Source organism: Periplaneta americana, chromosome 3 (assembly GCF_040183065.1).
Source record: "Periplaneta americana isolate PAMFEO1 chromosome 3, P.americana_PAMFEO1_priV1, whole genome shotgun sequence".
NCBI classification, from domain to species: domain Eukaryota; kingdom Metazoa; phylum Arthropoda; class Insecta; order Blattodea; family Blattidae; genus Periplaneta; species Periplaneta americana.
In genome coordinates this window covers 191,802,159-191,825,154 of record NC_091119.1, presented here as the reverse complement: position 1 = coordinate 191,825,154, position 22,996 = coordinate 191,802,159, and the positions used below count along the sequence as shown (strand labels likewise).

Genomic DNA, 22,996 nt, shown 5'->3' with positions numbered 1-22,996 from the left:
GACTTGAACCCGGGTTTTCAGCTCTACGTGCTGATGCTTTATCCACTAAGCCACACCGGATATCCATGACGCAGAATATCTGCATGGAAATATCATATGTACTTCGGTACATTAAAATAATATATATGATATGCGTAAATCACTCCGTGATTTAAGACGGCGCTTATTCCGTCGGATCCGGCCAACTAGTCACTCATAACGAGTGCACCTCAGCACATATGTGGACTTCAGTCCTACGTTCATAGACATCTATGATGTAGTGCAGAGGGAGGCCACTAGAGGGAACCCAAGAATTGGAACTTAAACTGAGACGATTCTGTCGACAACGGGATGGGTTTCCGGTGTGGCTTAGTGGATAATGCATCAGCACGTAGAGCTGAAAACCCGGGTTCAAGTCCCGGTGCTTAGAGAAACTGGTCATAAGGGAAGGGTACATGTAAATATAGCGAGTTTTAAACAGTTGTAGCTAATTTGAAACATAACGTCGCTGAAACTACGTCGTTTTGCTTGTATAATTATACATTTAAAAGCACTGACAGCGAGATACTGAGCCTAATAACGGTATTGATTTCCTTGTATAACGGACCATAACAGCAAATGTTTCTTTTTGTTTAGAAATCTGTTTCCATCCCTCAATTGCTTTTCTTTGTCTCTCTCGTCTAACTTTGAACATTGTTTTGTTGTTATTGAGTTTTATATATGTATTCAGCTGCATTTTTCTATCAGTGACTTTGTAATTTCTGTCGGCATTTTCTGTTACTTTTGTTGATAAGTTGTATAAAATCCTCCACAATATAGGCCTAGATAATGAAATATTCTTAGCCACAAATATCAATATTACAGCAGCGTTCTGATTTTGATCCCTCAACTGTCAAATACGGCTACAATATTCATGAAAACGCTAATAGTTCCTGTAACATCCATACATGGCAATGGCTGTTTATTTTACAATGTTCATACAATATTAATAACTTCATCACTAGTAAATAACAGTCATACAGCATTTGCCAAAATTTTAACGTGAAACGTTAATCACGGATTGTCTATTGAATAAAATATTACGACAATGTCATCTGACATCAGTTAGCAAGGGCAATGAGCTATGTCACAATTCTGAATTCAGTTCTTTATAGTGGGGTTCAACATAAGATTAGTTCCTAAAAAGCTATTATGGCCGTATTTTCAATGCTGTTAACAGCTATCAGATATCACCAAAGGAGGTAAGATCACAGTGATAAAGGTAAAAGGTAAAGGTATCCCCGTAACATGCCATGAAGGCACTTGGGGGGCATGGAGGTAGAGCCCCATGCTTTCCATGACCTCGGCACTAGAATGAGGTGGTGTGGTCGGCACCACGCTCTGACCGCCTTTTACCCCGTGATATGTACTGAAATAACAAACACCGGTATGTATTTATTTTTATCTGTTTATCTACTAATTAATTAATTTACTTATTTATTAGTGATCTAATATTAAACTACAGGCTGGAGGAAATAAAAGTCAATCGCTTTTATTTCGAATTTATTTTGTAGTATTCTTAAAAGCGACAATAATGCAATATTTTCAGGAGTTTCATTCGAAAACTGTCTAAAAACATGGATGAAACATTAGTGAATGCCCATAATGTCCCTGAATGCCAAACACTCTTCATTTTGAACTTACTGTTTAGTATTCTCAAAAAGTGTCAATTGCAGAGCATCTTCAGTACTTGCATTCTAAACGTCTCTCGAAAGAATACTACTGAAGGACCATAATATCCATGTAAGTCAATTGCTCTTTATTTTGAATTTATCTTCTAGTGTTGTTAAAATGTGTCAATTGCAGAACATCTACAGTACTTTCATTCTAAAATCTCTCGAAAGAATACTACTGAAGGACCATAATATCCATGGAGGTCAATAGCATTTTATTTTGAATTTATCTTGTAGTATTGTTAAAATGTGTCAATTGCAAAACATCTTCAGTACTTTCATTCTACAATCTCTCGAAAGAATACTACTGAAGGATCACAATATCCATGGAAGTCAATCGCTCTTAATTTTGAATTTATCTTGCAGTATTTTTAAAAACGACAATAATTCAATATCTTCAGGATTTTCATTCGAAAACTGTCTAAAACATGGATGAAATATTAGTGAATGCCCATAATGCCCCTGAATTCCAAATACTCTTCATTTTGAACTTACTATGTAGTATTCTTAAAAAGGGTCAATTGCAGAACATTTTCAGCATTTTCATTCTAAAATCTCTCCAAGAATACTAGTGAAGGACCATAATATCCATTGAAGTCAATCGCTCTTTATTTTGAATTTATCTTGTAGTATTGTTAAAAAGTGTCAATTGCAGAACATCTTCAGTACTTTCATTCTAAAATCTCTTGAAAGAATACTACTGAAGGACCATAATATCCATTGAAGTCAATCGCTCTTTATTTTAAATTTATCTTGTAGTATTGTTAAAATGAGTCAATTGCAGAACATCTTCAGTACTTCCATTCTAAAATCTCTCGAAAGAATACTATTGAAGGACCATAATGTCCATGGAAGTCAATCGCTCTTTATTTTGAATTTATTTTGTAGTATTGTTAAAATGTGTCATTTGCAGAACATCTTCAGTACTTTCATTCTAAAATCCCTCGAAAGAATACTAATGAAGGACCATAATGTCCATGGAAGTAAATCGCTCTTTATTTTGAATTTATTTTGTAGTATTGTTAAAATGTGTCATTTGCAGAACATTTTCAGTACTTTCATTCCAAAATCCCTCGAAAGGATACTACTGAAGGATCACAATATCCATGGAAGTCAATTGCTCTTTATTTTGAATTTACCTCCTAGTAATGCTCAAATGAGTCAATTGCCGAACATCTTCAGTACATTCATTCTAAAATCTCTCGAAAGAATACTACTGAAGGACCATAATATCCATGGAAGTCAATCGCTCTTTATTTTGAATTTATCTCGTAGTATTGTTAAAATGAGTCAATTGCAGAACATCTTCAGTACTTTCATTCTAAAATCCCTCGAAAGAATACTAATGAAGGACCATAATGTCCATGGAAGTCAATCGCTCTTTATTTTGAATTTATTTTGTAGTATTGTTAAAATGTGTCATTTGCAGAACATTTTCAGTACTTTCATTCCAAAATCCCTCGAAAGGATACTACTGAAGGATCACAATATCCATGGAAGTCAATCGCACTTTATTTTGAATGTATCTTGTAGTATTGTTAAAATGTGTCACTTGCAGAACATCTTCAGTACTTTCATTATAAAATCTCTCGAAAGAATACTACTGAAGGACCATAATATCCATGGAAGTCAATCGCTCTTTATTTTGAATTAATCTTGTGGTACTGTTAAAAGTGTCAATTGCAGAACATCTTCAATACTTTCATTCTAAAATCTCTCGAAATAATACTACTGAAGGACCATTATATCCTTGCAAGTCAATCGTTCTTTATTTTGAATTTATCTTGTAGTATTGTTAATAGTGTCAATTGCATAACATCTTCAGTACTGTCATTCTAAAAGTCTCTCGAAAGAATACTACTGAAAGACCATAATGTCCATGGAAGTCAATCGCTCTTTATTTTGAATTTATCTTGTAGTATTGCTAAAATGTGTGAATTGCAGAACATCTTCAGTACTTTCATTCTAAAATCTCTCAAAAGAATACTACTGAAGGACAATAATATCCATGGGAGTCAATCGCTCTTTATTTTGGATTTATCTTGTAGTACTGTTAAAATGTGTGAATTGCAGAACATCTTCAGTACTTTCATTCTAAAATCTCTCGAAAGAATACTACTGAATGACCATAATATCCATGGAAGTCAATACCTCTTTATTTTGAATGTATCTTGCAGTATTGTTAAAATGTGTCAATTGCAGAACATCTTCAGTACTTTCATTCTACAATCTCTCGAAAGAATACTACTGAAGGACCATAATATGCATGGAAGTCAATCCCTCTTTATTTTGAATGTATCTTGTAGTATTGTTAAAATGTGCCAATTGCAGAATATCTTCAGTACTTTGATTCTAAAATCTCTCGAAAAAGTACTACTGAAGGAGCATAATATCCATGGAATTCAATCGATCTTTATTTTGAATTTATCTTGTATTGTTAAAATGTGTCAACTGCAGAACATATTAGTACTTTCTTTCTAAAATCTCTGGAAAGAATACTGCTGAAGGACAATAATATCCATGGAAATCAATCGCTCTTTATTTTGAATTTATCTTGTAGTATTGTTAAAATGTGTCAATTGCAGAACATCTTCAGTACTTTCATTCTAAAATCTCTCGAAAGAATACTACTGAAGGACCATAATATCCATGGAAGTCAATCGCTCTTTATTTAGAAATTATCTTGTAGTATTGTTAAAATGAGTCAATTGCAGAACATCTGCAGTACTTTCATTCTAAAATCTCTCGAAGGAATATTACTGAAGGACAATAATGTCCATGGAAGTCAATCGCTCTTTATTTGAATTTATCTGGTAGTATTCTTAAAATGAGTCAATTGCAGAACATCTTCAGTATTTGCATTCTAAAAGTCTCTCGAAAGAATACTACTGAAGGACCATAATATCCATGGACGTCAATCTCTCTTTATTTTGAATTTATCTTGTAGTGTTCTTAAAAGCGACAATAATGCAATATCTCCATGATTTGACTCCGAAACTGTCTAAAAAACACGAATGAAATATTAGTGAATATCCACATCGCTTATGAATGCCAATGAGTATTTATTTGCAATTGATACCCAAGTATTCATAAGAGACGTTTCAACTGCGTGAGCATCTTCTGGATTATATTCTAGAAGTGTCCCAAAACATAGGCCTATATTTAACATCACCGAAGACCTGTTACATTCATATACACCAATCACGGTTTATTTTATAACGATCATGCAACAAATTTAAAGACAGGCGTCAGCTGTATAGCAACTTGTGATTCAGATCACTCAGCTGTCTAGGAAACACAGCTATAACATTATTAAGCAAGAAGTCGGCGACAACGCATGTGGATGTGGTATCAAGACGTGGATGTCGGGATGACACATCGACTGCACAATGTCTGTTTAACATACCGCTGCACAGAGACCGCAAAACCGTGCTGCCACCCGGAACTTTGACAAGCTGGATGAGTTAAATTCCTTCAACATTGCTTCACAAAACCTTGACACATGGAATGGAGTACAGTAGACTGGAACAGGATGGGATTTGTAGACGGGGGAGAGAAAGGGAAGTGAATTTTCTCAGGATTGGCACATTATCTGTGCAACATTTATTGATTATATAGTTTCACCTACTAGAAAGAGTTTACAGTTCAATTGTTTGTCAATAACACAAGTTCTGAAACTGTGTTAAGCGGATCCCTACTGTTTTTCTAAAGAAACAGAAAACTTTTTTGGAGGAAAGAGGCAGCAGACGGTAAAGACAAGGGACAGTTAAGAACGAATAAGAATATAAGGTTATGTTTGGTTGAACTTTTGGCCATTATCGTATTGGTCCTTCCTGACTTGGTTGACATAATTTTCAGTTTAAGCATTTGTTTAATATAGATGAATAACGTTGAAAACTTTCCGTGTATGATCAAAACAGAAGAGAGAATTTCTTGACGTAACATTTTCGATGATCCTTTCCTGTCGTGTTCTATCACCAAATACGATAACGAGCTTCGTAATTTTACTTCATTGTGAAATTATGTGAAGTGCACATTATTTACTCATGTGATAGCTACTAGATTACGTCTATTTTTGGCTTTCCCTCCTAAGTTCTCTAATTTTTCTTCATATGTAACGGCGAAAATCAGAGTGAGTCAAGTGGCCCACAGGTTTGAAGCAAACGTAGAGATTTATTTTCAGCCCCAATAATTTCCATTGCAAGAACGCGTTTCTTTCCTACCTTTTAATTGATAATTCCTTCTTCCACCCTCCTCTTATTGATTAGATAAGTAACATATGAAGAAACATTAGTGAACTAATTCATTCATTCATTCATTCATTCATATGGTAGACAGTAAATATCTATAGTTTGAAAACAATGTACTTTGCATACTTCATTCGGTAATGAGTTTTGGAATAATATTCTGCGAAAATTCTACACATAGTAACAGTATATTCATACTACTAAAATGAATAATTAGAATAATAGTAGGTGCCAAATCTAGGGAATCGTGTAGGACTATTAAAAAGAACTAAAAATAATGTCCATGGCTTGTCAGTATATGTTTTCATTAATAATCTTCCTCGTATGTAATCGTGAAAACTTTGTAACTAATTCAACAGTTCGTAGTATAAATACTCGTCAAAAAAGACTTTCATACTCCAGCGGCGGTAAATGTACCGTGCTATCAAAAAGGAGTGTGTTATAGGGTAGTAAAATTTGTAATAGCCTTCCTATGGATATAAAAAATTAACTCAAAATATAAGATTATTTAGGGCCAAAATAAAGAAGTATCTAATTTCTCACGCCTTTTATTACGTAGGTGAATTTATGACAATCAACAACACTGCATGAATATTTCCGTCTTGTATTAAGTATCGATACTACATTCAATCATTTATTGTAATTCATTCATCCATCCATTCATTCCTTCGTTCATTCAAATATTGGATGTATGGGTTGGTATAGGTTATACATATAACTATAACAATATAAGTTACACAAGTCCTTCCATTTATCTTTAAAGTTTCCTCGTCAGGTCTTTCCTTATTTGTTTGTTTATTAATTATTTACTTACTTACAGTATTTATTTATTTACTTGTGTATTTAGTTATTTATTTACTCACTTTATTCATCTATTATTATTATTATTATTATTATCATCATCTATAAAGGGAAACTAATTAATAAACAACAAAAGGCTATTATCACAGATCCAACTATACGCATGGAGAGATATCTCAACCAAGAACATCACATTGATCATGAAAAGAGGACCATTTATGAGCCTTGTATTTCCTACCTTAGTGCCAAATATAACATCCTTCTCTTCAATTGGTCAGCAATAGGTTTAGTTTTTGGTGTTCGGGGTTCTTTACCAAAATTTAAATACAATTTTTTTAAACAATTATCACTAAAGGCTGTGATGTATCTTGTCTCACTGTGAAAAGAGAGAGAAAGGAGATATGTCTTACTTCGTCTGTATTGTTAAGGCGATGGGAGAGTGGAGCGATACTGTCCATACATCCAGTGGCGGAAGGGACTAGTTGATATATTCTGTAGCGCAAAATAAAATAACAAAATATCCCTCTTCGTACTGTGTAGTTCCGTCACTGAGCTTGTCTTTCAAGAAACTGAGTTCCGTCAGCCTGTACAATAACAAGACTTTGAAAGGAATCCTGAAAATTTACAACCCTCCTATAATCTCCACCCTCATTTGAAGGGACTTGGTTTTATTGCTACTGAGACAAGATAAACCTTACCAGTTATACCATCTTCTGAAATTAAAAAGGAAATCATCACCCAAATTCTTAAAGATTCCCTACAGATTATTCAACTTCATTTACACCAGTCAGAAGATCTTAATAAAGGATAAGCCATATGTTAATTTTAACTAAAATCTTTTATTTATAAATTTAATTTTTGAAGTTATTAACAGTGGTAAATCTCTTTATCACTCATTCATTTTTATTTATTTACGTATTTACTTGTTTGTCTTTTTTATCTCCCTGTCTACTTTATTTATTTATTTATTTACGTATTTATTCATTCAGGCGCAATTAAGTCCATCGGACCTTATCTAGCACTGAGCCAGAAGCAAAAGCATACATTTACAGTGGTGTACAAGGCAAAAGTGATATATAATTTTTTGGCGAAAATGAGACTTTGCTATAGCTATGTAGTGCATCCTGATGGTATCTTTATTGTGGCAAAAGATGACATACATATCTCTTACTTTTTCTCTCTAACCCGTTGCTATGAAGCATGTTTTCCATCGTTTTATACCAGCCGTGGCGAAAATGCGACTCACGAGCACATTGTGGCTCGCACTGATAGCTGTGCATTTCTCTTGCTTCTAACCTTCCCCAACCCCCACCCTCTCACTCACTGGAGTAAACTCCGTTCCAATTCTATTTGTCTCTGACCTGCGAGTGGCATATGTCTCTCTCGAAACCATGTACGTCTAAAAAAACGAAAGTTTAAAGTAGAATGGGAGGACGCATTTTTTTTTTTTGCTGCCAATACGATGAGAATATTAAATGTATGATTTGTTCGCGAGTATCACGAGGAAAACGGTTGTATAAGATAAAACGGCATTATACTACATGTCACTTATGAAACATTAAAAGGTTAAATGTTGTTGTTGTTATTAATATCATCATCATCATCATCATCATCATCATCATCATCATCATCATCTCCGTACGTCGACCCTTTTTCAGCAGATGTACGAATAATGCGGTTAGCTCTTCAATTTGAACTCACTGATTTACTATGTGATGTTAAATGAAAGCTAGATGCAAGGACTTGACAAATGTTGAACTTTCAAATCTTTGCCAAAAAATAAATATCCGAAGTTTCGTTCCTTCGCTTGCTCTGTTGAAGTCATGTTCGCTACAAATTACGTTTGTGAAAAATTATTTTCAACAATGAAAATAGTAAAAACCAAATTTAGATCACTACTGACAGACAAATATCTTCGTGATCAACTACGACTGGCAGTAAGTGACATAATTCCTGATTTTGAAACTTTGTCGCAGAAACATTCTGAAGACGGTTAATTTTAGGTTGTGATATTGTTCATTTACTGTTCATTTCTTTCTTCGTTACACGTACTAGACATTAGTTTGTAGCCTTGTACTGTATAAAATTGTATATAAGTGCTTGACGCAAGGAAAATGAAAGTCCGTTAATAAGTCAGACAGTTGCTTCACTTCCCCTTCGGGTGTCCGCCTCCCTCCATAGGTCCTATGCACGTTGCAGGTTACACAGTGGCTCGGCGCACGATTACATTTTCTCCACGGCTGTTTTATACAGTCGTTCAAACTTTAAATGCTCACTCCTGAAAAACAGCAAGACATGACATACCCATCACATTTTACTTTGGAGTCACAGAATTAAAACAAAATAAAATGCGGTCGGATCGCGATGTTGCTCGTCATCCCAGAAAACAGAGATCTTCACCTTCTTGGCCCTCATGGTTCTCGATCTCACCAGCGGGGTCAGTTAAGACTACGTCCGCGAGGGCCTGGGTACGGTCCGCCGGGCCATGGTCACGTTAACACATGGGATTTCGAAACCTCACGCACACCGCACGCTTCCCTCTCAGGTTTTCTGATTTATAAAAGGCATTCGTACTGCAGTACGGGCGTGGCGGATTTACGAGCGATTAGCGTTCACACCGACGAGGCTGTAGTCCTCGCTGCTGCATTATCCAACGCAAGCCAGGCGGACATGCATCCCGCCGTACATTTTTAAATGTGCCCCAGTTCGCCGCGTCGCGCCGCCACGGTACAGTCTATGCCACACGCACCGCTCTCACGTACAGTCGTGGTTCACATATAGGCCTAAAATTTCCAGCTTCGGAAAATTATAATACCTTATCAGCAGGAATTTTAATTCACGGAAACTTTGTACATCGTCACTTCACCTTGACAAAAAATAAAATTGTATTCTTGTAAAATTTTGATTTACATCTCACTTGACAATACGTATCAGAGGAAGAATAATTGAGGCGGTATCCGGAAATTGGGCCCAAAGGTCTATAGGCCTTTTTGTTTTGGGAGAACATTTAATTCGAGTCTGAGTTTTAAAATCTACTTGCTTACGCAGTTTCGTTTCAATATCTTATAAACACAAAACAGGGTAGGTAATTGAATGAACCCCACGCACCCCTACATAGTTGTGGAACTCTGAAGATGATTATGCGCACTATTCAAAACATACAGAGGTGAGCCTGCCTGGAGAGAAATAAAAAATAGGTTGCAGCCGCCAAATTACTCTTCAAGGAACGACCACTCATATAAATTGAGGGAAAGAAGGCAGAGGACGGACACTGGAAAGTTTTCTTTTCTCAATCGTACTATCAGGGACTGGAATGCTTTACCTGCAGACTTACTAAAAGCTTTACCAACAACCAAAAATGTATTTAAAAATAGGCTTAAGGACCTTACTAATAGACTGTAATTATACATAGTATTTAAAGGGTGTAAATGATATGTTGTTATTGAAGTGTTGTATCAGTGAAGAATTATGTTGTATCAGTGAAGAAGTATGTCGTGTCAGTGAAGCGTTCTGTGTAAGTGAAACGTGTTTCTGTCAGTGAAGCTTTATAGTTTATAGTGGCAGTGCATAGTATTTGAACAGTGAAATGTTTTTGAAGTGTTAGTGAAATCAGGATAGAATCAGTGAAATGTGTCGTAGTTCCATTGCAGTGAGTGAGTTGACAGCGAAATGAGTGTAATTTGAAAGGTACTTGTGCAGATATGAACATATCATACTCGTGGGTTTTAGTTCGATCTTAGATTTAAGATACAAATTAGATTTATTTCAAATGTTATTTTAAGTGATCGTTTCTTTTAATTTAATATATTCCCTGTTGTTGTTGTTGTTGTTATTATTATTATTAATTATTGTTAGTATTAATTATTAGTATTATTATTAATTGTATTTTTAATTAATAAGTTTATTATTGTCATTATTGAGTGTAATTAGTTACCACTGCCACCGGGTATATACCCACTGCAGTGTGAATAAATACATACATACATACATGATTCTCAAAGTGAGTGAGAGTCCATCCAGGATGTGGACTAAAGTGTAAACTGCAGTCTGAAGATAAACTTTGAAGTGAGTGTGATTGCATCACATATTCATTTTTTTATGAGGTATGGCCACAAAGCCATTTAAAATATGCGCTCCTACATACATGACTTGTATCGTCTCAAATGCAGGTAGTAAGGCCGTAAAAGCATTACGAGAGGGGTTCGGCCAGCGCCGTGGATCGTGTCCCGGCATAGCTCAGTTGGAAAGAGCGCTCAGCGCGCAGAGCTGAGAGGTCCTGGGTTCGATTCCCGGTGCCGGTACGAATTTTTCTCCTATTAAATGGTAACGAGTGTGATTAGATTAATTCTAAATAACCTGTAATTTGTATTCTGTACCCAACAGATATTCTTGATTTTCACGTACTCAGTACAATTTGTAACTTAACTATGAAACATATGTAAGAAATATAAATTTTACTAAAATGATTTTGAACTTGTAAACCTCTGTAATGTGCGCTGTTCAATGCTGATGTTTAACTTCTGTTAAAATATAATCATATTGAAAGTATTTTGATAAAATAAACTTGTTCTCTGGAAAAAGGACCTATAAAATGCTCTAATAAAATGTATATATTTGTAACACCATTAAAATCGCAATGCATTATTTAACAAAAAGTTGTAGACAAATATTATTGTAACAGTATGCAAATTGTTATTTTAATAAACGTGCATACAAAGCGTAATTACTTAAAAATAGATCTTTCAATCTTTGTTTTCTCAAAACATGAGTTTTGCTTATGGGCCCTTTTTCCGGCTACCGCCTCAATTGTTTGTATACAGAGTGTGCCATTTATATTGTGCACCTATTATAACTTTTTGTTTGGATAGGTATTGGAATTTTTGTTTTTGAGCGTTATGTTAGAACGGGGGGCTAACATGAGTGTGGAGATTTGGTGCATGTAACTACATTATGGTACAAGATATACGTGACGTCATCAATTTTTGAAATAGCACTACATACTTTAATCATGTTACATTGATTACACACGTTAAGACGAGTTCAAAAATGTATCACAATGTCACCTTCCCAATCAATAACGGAGATCGAATGTATCCTGCCTAAAGTAAGTCTATATTGAAGAATGTGGTTATTTGACGTAGTGGGTAATATCAGAAGCCGCCGCCGGCATAGCTCAGTCGGCTAAGGCGCTTTCATGCCGATCCGAAGTTGCATTTGCGTTCGTGTTTGATTCCCGCTTGGGCTGATTAGCTGGTTGGGTTTTTTCCGAGGTTTTCTCCAAGCATAAAGCAAATGTTAGGTAATCTATGGCGAATCCTCGGCCTCATATCGCCAAATGTCATCTCGCTATCACTAAACGCTAAATAACCTCGTAGTTGATACAACGTCGTTAAATAACTAAGTAAAAGATCAGAAACTGAATTGTTTCTCAATGAGTAAAATGCATAACAAGCAAGATTGCGTCATGTTGATGTATGTATGTATGTATGTATGTATGTATGTATGTATGTATGTATGTATGTATGTATGTATGTATGTATGTATGTATGTATGTATGTATGTATGTATGTATGTATGTATGTATGTATGTATTTATTAACACTACAATTGGGTATACACCCGGTGGCAGTGATATATAATATACAATAATACCATTACAATTATACAATAATTACAGCAATAAAAAAAATAAAAATAAATAAAATAAAATAAAGTAAACCTAAATTTATTTCTAACTATAAATAAATAGATGCAATAAACCTAGGACTATAAATAAAAACTATTCTATAATAACGCCTAACAATAAGCAAAAGTAAACCTAACTTATAGGTACTTCTATTTCACCCATCTATTACCAATTTAAATAATTACATATCACTTTAATTAATTACAAATTAACTTAATTACATATCATCTTAATTAATTACATATCACCTTAATTTATTTACATATCATCTTAACTAATTACATATCAACTTAATTAATTGCATGACACAACTTAGATAATTACATTGAACCTACAATTACATTTTCAGTCTAATCTTCTCAACCTTTCCTTAAATATATTGATTTTGAGAGGACCGCCCTGAAAGATTGCCGCAGGTAAGCTGTTCCAGTCTACTATTGTGCGGTTAACAAAGGAAAATTTTTCCACGTCCGTTCTTTGTTTTCTACATTTAAACTTCCTAATATGACACTGGTTATTTTGTACACTTGTTTGTGCTCATCTTTCTAAAAGTTCTGCAGTTCGTATCGTTTATATTTTGAGCAGTACTTAATTTTGCTTAATAAAATTTTACAAACGTTGTTTCATTCTCATACTTTTGCCACATCTGTAATTCCTTCATGATATTTACAATGAAAAATCATACCATTATTGACACCACCCCCCTTTTTCCGCATCTTATGACTTTTTTTTTTACTTTATTATTTAGCGACGATGTATAAACTACTAGGTTATTTAGCGTCGATGGGATTGGTGATAGCGAGATGGTATTTGGCGAGATGAAGCCGAAGATTCGCCATAGATTACCCGACATTTGCCTTACAGTTGGGAAAACCTCGGAAAAAACCCAATGAGACAATAAGCCCAAGCGGGAATCGAACCAGCGCAACTGCTGATCGGCAGGCAAGTGCCTTAGCCGGCTGAGCTAGGCCGGTGGCCTTATGACCTTGTTGCACTAGAAATTGTGCCTGTGTAGGCCACGTATTATTCACGAATGTAATGTATACAGTGGAAGAGCGATTCAATTAGCAACTGCCAGCTAATTTTGATGAAATTTTATTACCACACTGTTAATACAATATGGCGACCCGGTCCAGTATTGAGTATACTTATTGATGGGCACTCAAATTTTAATAAAGATCAATCTATAATTTCATTAAAACATCTCATTAAATATATACTGGTGCGAAATATTTAAAACTGGAGCTTTGTGTGCACGCGATACACAACCAATCTCTTCCCCTAATGAAATAAATAGAAGAACAATTCCCGCAGCTGTGGTACAGTCACAGCGTGGCTATATAAAACCGACGACCTCGTTTCAATTCCCCGCGAGGAATTCATAATTTATTTCTTTGCCACTAGTCGTACCATGCGGATGTTGGAAACTTGGGTAGGGAACTCCGGGGATGTACGATACAATATTGGACAATATCGTACAATATTGGACGAAGTGAGATGAGAATGTGCCCATTTCAAATCATTTTGAAAGCGTTGTAAATAATTGGTACGTAACTTTTGGAATGCACATAAAAGTCAAACTGTAAGTAAATTATACAGGGACATCATTTTATTTTTACTAACATTTTTAATATCAACTTGCCTATATCTGTGGATCAACGCTGTTTTCTACCCCCTTCCACGACTGGAGTTCGATGATACTGGCGTAATATACAAACAAATCACTTTACTAGGTATAGGAGGGAAGAAAAGTAGTTCATCCATTTACGTAAACTAGGAAATATTGCGCTTTTGAGTTTGATCATTTTCATTAGGTTTTTGTTTAATCAAAATACAGTACAATATTAACAATGAGTGTTTTTACTCACGGACGTATTAATTAATTATGCAGTGTAGTCTATATTATACTGTCTACAGCACATTAGCGTACAATATAGAGAATGAAGTTAAATTGAAAAATAATCATAATATGGATATTTAAACACAATTTTTAAAATGGTGGCCGTTCATTTCGATAGAGGCTTCAGTTCTAATGTGCATATTATCGCACTATAGACAATTGTACCTAATCCCAATTACCAGTTTCGTTCTTCGTAGGCCTACTAGTAACTCATGTTGAAATAATTCTGTACCTACTCTATAAAAGAGTACCTTACGTACTGTAAATTCAATCTTCACTTCTGCCCGATCCGAAAAGATAAAATTACTCAGACATACTATCTGCTGTCCGTCCAAGTGGTTATGTCGTAGGGTCGTAGAAAGGGAGGAAATCACGTGACAGTTAATTACTTAACGAGGCCCTTTTATTTCAGTTATTTTAAACAGTTGTATAATATTACGTAGACGTCCAATTCCTAACAGAAATTAATGTTCTCAGAAAAGAGCTATGACAGCCCAGCCACTAGCTGGCGAATAAAAGCTGGTGGGGGAAACCGGGATACGACGTAGGCAAATGGACGACAGTACCTGTGCGAAAATGATTCAATACTGAAAGCTCTTTCGTCACTGGAAAACGCGAACATATTTTTGGAACGTACTATTTACTATGACCGTAAGGCTACTATGACTGTATATGCGGTCTTGGATCTGTGTGGAGGACGGTTGATCTTCATTAGTAGAAGGGGTGGGAGTGAAGTACATTAAAAAACTCAGGTACAATAAAAAATGAAGTAAAAATAAAATGATGTCCCTGTAGTACGTAGCCTATGTAACTTACGTTTAGTCAGCTTTCCGAAGACTGGTTGGAACCTCGTGACACCAATAAGAAATCACTCATGAAAAATAAAATATCAAATAATTATATCATCATCATCATCATCATCATCATCATCATCGTCCTTGCAGGTATTAGGCCTAGTGGCCTGTTACGGTCTCCGTCCATCTTTTCAGGGGGCGTCCCAAAGATCGTCTTTCATGTGGTATATAGCGGAGAATTTGTCTTGGGAGTCTGAAACAGTCCATTCTATTGACATGGTTGTCATTTTTATCTATAGTGATTGAGATGTTCATAAATATGTGTAGTTTTCAATTCTTTTGTAATTAGTTCATTCCTTTTGTGGTCAAGCAAGCTGCAGCCGGCAGTCCTCCTTAGAAATCTCATTTCCGCAGTTGTTAGGCATTGAACATCTGAGTTTCAGACGGTCCAGGCCTCACTACCATATATGAGGACATGTCTTGCTAGAACTTTATATGCTTTTAACCTGGTATGTTTTTGGGTTTTCGTGGTTGTGAAAACCTGGTTGATGGTTCTTAAGGCTCCATTAAAATATTGAATATTTTCAGATTATATCAGTAACAGGTAAACATGTCAAATTATAACCTAAATATTTAAATGAGTTTACATGTTATAACGTATGGGTTCCAATACAAATTTTACTCCTAACTGGCTGTTTACCTTGGAACGCCATAACTTTTGTTTTGTTTGAAGAAATTTTCATATTGAAATTTTGTGCTATTATAGATAGCAGATTATAGATAAATAATTATAGATAAATAAATAAATAAGCCATCCTATAAAATGGAAAATATGGTAGTATAATACATTATGCAACGAGCCTATAATGATAGTAATTAAGACGCGAGTATGTTTGTTTATGAATTGAGCGCAAGCGAGTTTCATAATTTTCATACGAGCGTCTTAATTACCATTATAGGCAAGTTTCATACGACTTTTTATGCTCGACCATATTTCTAACTTGAAATTATTCAGAAGTATTCATTTTATTGGTATCTGACTGGAGAGCGGAAGTGACCTTGTGCATAGCTCGTAAATTTTGAGATGTGCGCAGACGCGAAAGTATTAATTTTTTTCCGAGGAACAATAATGTCATTGACCTTGATGTAATCTAGAGAATAACATGAACTAATTTAGATATAGTCTGGAAATTGATTTAGAATTGAAAAACGAGATGACAAATTGAATTTATTTGAATATTATTTACAATTAACACTAATTATTATAGTAACAGAACATAACCTTCTGCGACAGTATTGGATTTCCAGCCTCCGTGACGTTTCCCTCGTTGTCTTTCGATTGCATATCCGAGAATAATCGAAAGCCTGAACTTTAATGAATAGGTGTACTTTAATGACATGCATTAAAGGACTGCTAACAGGTGTATAATTACTACATTTCGGCATGTCCGAGCATAAAATACCATATGCTATGCTGATGTTGCTGTGTTAATAGCAAATTATGAAGATGACTTACAAAGGCTATTACACCAATTTAATAAAAAAAGGCTAAACAATATAATATGACAATCTCATCGCAGAAAAATAAGAGTGTAGTTATAGTAAAGCGACCTGTAACATGTAAACTGGAATCAGAAGGGCCTCAATTGAACAAGTGATACCGTTTAACTACTTGGGAACTATTATCATCAGGTATGAAGATCTGACCTCAGAAGCACAGTACCAGTTGATGAAGGCGGCAAGGATAGCAGGATGTCTACAAGATGTTGAACGGAGGGATAAATATATGACAACTGAGGGAAAATTAAAATACAGTATATAAGACAGTGGTACATCCAGTGATGACATTTGCAGCTGAAATCAGGTCAGGAACAAAAGAAACAAACCAGAAAACAGGCGCAATGGAAATGAAGGTATTTGGTGTTACCATGTGGGACAGAAGGGCAATGAGTCAATAACAGAGCAATGTGCTATAAAAAACGTGATTAAGTGGATGAAGATAAGGAAAAGAGAATGGAAAGCACATATGAAACGAATGATCCCAGGAAGACTGGCACGAATATGTAAACAAGGACTACCATCAGGGAGAAGACTCCCCGAACGACCACCCAAGAGATGAGACAAAAGCTGGTCAAATATTTCCACAGAATGAGGCCTGATAAACAGGGGGAACCCTAATTGAATGAAGAAGAAGAAATAAATAATCTTATACATATAATTTGAAATGGCAATGGAAATTACGGGAAAACGGCTGAACGGATTTTAATAAATGATCCCTCATTTTGAAGCTTGGAACTCAAAGTTTTTCAGAAAAATAGTAGTTTTCAGTGAAATGTCAATTTTTCAACATAATTTTCCTATTTTCCAAAATCCATCTGTCTTCAGTTTTGAGAACTAATTGCATTTCAACAGTCGGCCGTGATTTCAGAATAAAATAAAACACACACTACAATAAACAATAGATTATTACACGAAGGCCATGACCTGCAAGATTGCTGACATATTTAGAGTTCAAATTCAATTGGTTATTAAAAACTCAAGACTTGCTAAAATAATTTACAGGTCTGATTTTGCGGTGTGTAATTTTCTGAGTACAGCTGTGTATTGGATATTAAAATCTACAAAACTAGAGGTGGTTTGATAACATTATTACCATTAGAAATGAAATATTATTATAGTTAATGTCATGATGTGACTATTTTTAATTAATCATACACATTAATGCTATATTGATGATATGAAAGTGAAACGTTTTTGGGTTATATAAGCTTAAGTAGATGTAGAGAATATCTTAAATTAGATCTTCATTCCTATAATTTATTGACTGGCGGCTATTTTGCAAATGAACTTACAAAACGTACGTACGACAATAATATTGTTATTAAAAATCAAATATGTTCATAGTTATTAATCAAGTGGGGTTGGGTCTTTTTCATAGACTTATTGGCGGTATGGTGTAGATATTTATATGCGTCATTCTCTTCAGTATTGGCTCGAGAGAGCGCAAAAATTACAGTTCCTAAGGAAAGACCAAAAAGTATTATTTACTGATAAAATAAGAGGCCTACAAAATTTTGTAGTCTCCCGATCATTTCAGCAAGATCTCTTAGCAGGATAAAATGATTTTACCTTCTACATTTCAAGCTCTACATGCAGCAGCTATACCAAGATGCTATGTCTATTGTTCGAAAACATAGCAAACCTGACTTTTTTTAACTTTCATCTACAATCCACATTGACCTGAAATAGCTATTCTTTACTCCCACATGAAAAACCCACTGATCGTTCTGAAATTGTTACTTACGTCTTCACGTTGAAAGTCAAAAACTGAAGGTGGATAAGTTCCAGAAAAAAATATTTGGCATAAAAGAAACATTCAGAGGGAGTATATTTCATTATTATGGAAGCAAATAATTTTCAAAATGTCTGTTATTCTTCACTGAAAATAAATCTGAAAAATTTTTATTTGAACATCTAATGAACTTAGTTTGCAGCATTTGCTGCACAAGCCACTAGTACTAATATAATTCATTATTAAGCAAGTGGGAACTATCTTGAGTCCAAAGAGAAAGAAATGTCGGAATTATCGTCTGTGGACTGACGACCAAAATTAATGTAAATCTGCACTTCGCTTGAATTACATGCAACAGTTCTCCAGGCGAAGGTCTACTGTACAATATTCTGACCTGATCATAGAGGAAATGAACATTTAATTACGCTTATTTAGAAAGCCACTTAGCTTTGCGTGCCTTGAAATCGTTAGCAACACCTGCTGACTGATTGGAGAACTTAGAAACATACAAAGTTCTGATTTAAAATGGTAGTCTACAAGACGAAAAGGAAGGAGAGAGGTAAAGGGGAAAGACACGAAAAAGAGGAAAAGGAAAATTAGGACGAGAGGAAAGAAAAAGAGAAGGAGAGGACAAGGAAGGACAGAAGTGGAACAGGACAAAAAGATGAGAATAGGGAGGAAAGCAGGAAAAAATCAAGGAGAACAGGCTAAAAAGAGAAGAGGAAGAGAATAAGATAAGAAAAAATAGGATTAAAAACAGAAGTAAAGGAAGAACTGAAATAGAAACAGAACAGAAGCAGAAAATGAGAACAGAAGTACAAAAAATAACATAAGTAAAACAAAGCCTAAAGAAGAACAGATCAGATAAAAGAGAACGGAAGAAGAAAAAGGGCAGAAGTACCAAAGAGAACAGGAAAAAGAATAACATTAGAAAAAAGAATAACATTAGAAAAAGAACAGAAATAGAAAAAGAAGCAGAAGTAGCGAAAAAAAGGGTAATAGAAATATAAAATAACAGAAGTAGAAAAAATAACATAAGTAAAACAAAGCCTAAAGAAGAACAGACCAGATAAAAGAGAACGGAAGAAGAAAAAGGGCAGAAGTACCAAAGGGAACAGGAAAAAGAATAACATTAGAAAAAAGAATAACATTAGAAAAAGAACAGAAATAGAAAAAGAAACAGAAGTAGCGAAAAAAAGGGTAATAGAAATATAAAATAACAGAAGTACAAAAAATAACATAAGTAAAACAAAGCCTAAAGAAGAACAGACCAGATAAAAGAGAACGGAAGAAGAAAAAGGGCAGAAGTACCAAAGAGAACAGGAAAAAGAATAACAATAGAAAAAAGAATAACATTAGAAAAAGAACAGAAATAGAAAAAGAAGCAGAAGTAGCGAAAAAAGGGTAATAGAAATATAAAATAACAGAAGTACAAAAATAACATAAGTAAAACAAAGCCTAAAGAAGAACAGACCAGATAAAAGAGAACGGAAGAAGAAAAAGGGCAGAAGTACCAAAGAGAACAGGAAAAAGAATAACATTAGAAAAAGAACAGAAATAGAAAAAGAAACAGAAGTAGCGAAAAAAAGGGTAATAGAAATATAAAATAACAGAAGTAGAAAAAATAACATAAGTAAAACAAAGCCTAAAGAAGAACAGACCAGATAAAAGAGAACGGAAGAAGAAAAAGGGCAGAAGTACCAAAGAGAACAGGAAAAAGAATAACATTAGAAAAAGAACAGAAATAGAAAAAGAAACAGAAGTAGCGAAAAAAAGGGTAATAGAAATATAAAATAACAGAAGTACAAAAAATAACATAAGTAAAACAAAGCCTAAAGAAGAACAGACCAGATAAAAGAGAACGGAAGAAGAAAAAGGGCAGAAGTACCAAAGAGAACAGGAAAAAGAATAACATTAGAAAAAGAACAGAAATAGAAAAAGAAACGGAAGTAGCGAAAAAAAGGGTAATAGAAATGTAATAGAAATATAAAATAACAGAAGTAGAAAAAATAACGTAAGTAGACAACACAAACACAAGAACACAAAAAATACATCACACTAACATACGAAAACAAAAACACACATAAAATTGCAACCTTATTCAAGAAATTAAATTACAACATCGCTTACAGAACAAATAACACTCTACAAAAACATCTCAACACACAAACAAACAAACAAACAAATACAACCACACAGGCGTATACAAACTCAAATGTAACACCTGCAACAACTTCTACATAGGACAGACAGGCACATCGTTTCAAACACGTTACAAAGAACACATCACAGCCATAACAAAATCACAAAACACTTCTATATATGCAGAACGCACCACAAATGCTAACCACACCTACAGAGACATCAAAACAGGCATGAAAATACTACACATCCAACCAAAAAGCCAGAAACTAAACACACTAGAATAATATGAAATATACAGACACACAAAAACACACCCCAACGAAATTCTCAACACACAACTCAACTTCAAAATACGCACACGCTTTGACTCTACACTCTACCACAGGAAAACACTCTCACAGAAAACAGAACAAGTGGCGCCAAGACCAACAACGACCAGTTCTGAAGATGACCCATAAATAGGTCGAAACATGTAAACGAGGTACGTTGAAATTTAACACAGGAAAGTCTTACCATACATATTCCGAAGTAAGTAGAAAAATAAAAAAGTATGAAAAGAGAAGAACAAACAGAAAAAGAGAAGAACAGAAATATAAAATATGAGAACGGAAGTAGAAAAGGAAAGGCACAGTAAAAGCAAGAAACAATAAGGAAAAGGAGAACGGAAGTACAAAAAAATGTCATAAGTACAATAAAAGAACAAGAGTAGAAGAACAGAAGTATAAAGAACAGATAAAAGAAAAGGAGAACGGAAGTAGAAAAAGTAGTAGGCGGGGGCAAAAATTTAGTATAACATGTTTTTTTTTAGTTGGTTATTTAACGACGCTGTATCAACTACGAGGTTATTTAGCGTCGATGAGATTGGTGATAGTGAGATGATATTTGCCGAGATGAGGCCGAGGATTCGCCATAGATTACCTTGCATTCACATTACGGTTGGGGAAAAGCTCGGAAAAAACCCAACCAGGTAATCAGCCCAGGCGGGGATCGAACCCGCTCCCGAACGCAACTTCAGACCGGCAGGCAAGCGCCTTAATCGACTGAGCCACGCCGGTAGCTGATAACATGTTAAACAAATGTATTATGTAATTATTTATGTAAAAAAAATATATATATTTGTTTTTACAATTTTGGCCAAAAATTCAGTCTTAAGTTCGTTATTGAGTAGGATTAGGAATAACATCAAGCAAAAGTGTTGTTTTGGAGACAAGTATCGACTACTTCACTTTTAAAATGTGTGCGACTTCTCTTAAGAATCACACAAAGCGCAGTAATGAAAACCGTCGTTTGAGAAACATTTATAATCGGCCTACGTTTTAAGTGGTACACACAAATTGTGAATTCTTCACGCGGCACAGCGATGCCGGCACAATACGAGTATGCTCAGCAGTACAGTCTGCAGTCTGAGAGCGGCAAACCTCACGAGGAGATCCCAGATCCAATCCACTTAGAGTATAATGCATTAGTGTCGAGAGATTCTGACATGCCGATTGTGAAAATTGAATTCCGGCTCAAGACCAATGGAGTTTAAATGACAATTGGCGCTCTCTCGCTTGCTCCTCATATTCTCTGTCGCAAGTAAAAAGAAAAACAGGCGAGAACACTGTTACACGCTATTACAGGGCTATAGGAATAACATTTCAGACTGAATCCAATTCCCAGACATTCTCCGTCTCTTCTGCTGAATTTACATGCGCGTGCATGTACAGTCTTGACAAGCGTGAGTAAAAGCTTTGAATTTTATTAACGCGTGTAATGTATTCGGCCCGAAATCTTCTATCACTCCGTCTTATTTCCACAATAAAATTTCAGAAAAGGAGTATTCGAGGAGTTGTAATGCTGGGTGTTTTATAGGCTTGAATAGGTGTTCTGGCAACTAGGGGAATAATCAGATGGTTATGATAATGAGGTAGCGAGAAATACCGAACTCCACGCACATCACATAATGGAGATAGAAAAATTACAAGTTTATTAGTTCTCATTTCATCTCTTAACGTAACGTAATACAGGGTGTTGAAAAAATGGTCTTAATATTTTGAGAGGAGGTATATTGCCTCACTGTGAAAAGAGAGAGAAAGGAAATATGTCTTACTTCGTCTGTGTTGTTATGGCGATGGGGGAGTGGAGCGATGCCATCCATCCATCCAGTGGCGGAAGGGACTAGTTGATACATTCTGTAGCGCAAAATAAAATAACAAAATATCTCTCTTCGTACTGTGTAGTTCCGTCACTGAGCTTGCTTTCAAGAAACTGAATTTCGGCAGCCTGTACAATAGCAAGATTTTGAAAGGAATCCTGAAAATTTACAACCCTCCTATAATCTCCACCCTCATTTGAAGGGACTTGGATTTTTGCTACTGAGACAAGATAAACCTTACCAGGTATAGCATAAAAAAAAACCCAAGAAATATCGAACTCCACGCACATCACACAATGGAGA

The 22,996-nt window shown here is 35.0% G+C and overlaps 1 protein-coding gene across 1 annotated transcript in view; it reads right to left on the bottom strand.

The window, feature by feature from the left end:
* Positions 1-22,996, bottom strand: part of Sema1a (semaphorin 1a) — a 1,121,749-nt gene that overhangs the window by 535,359 nt on the left and 563,394 nt on the right. The window lies entirely within an intron of this gene.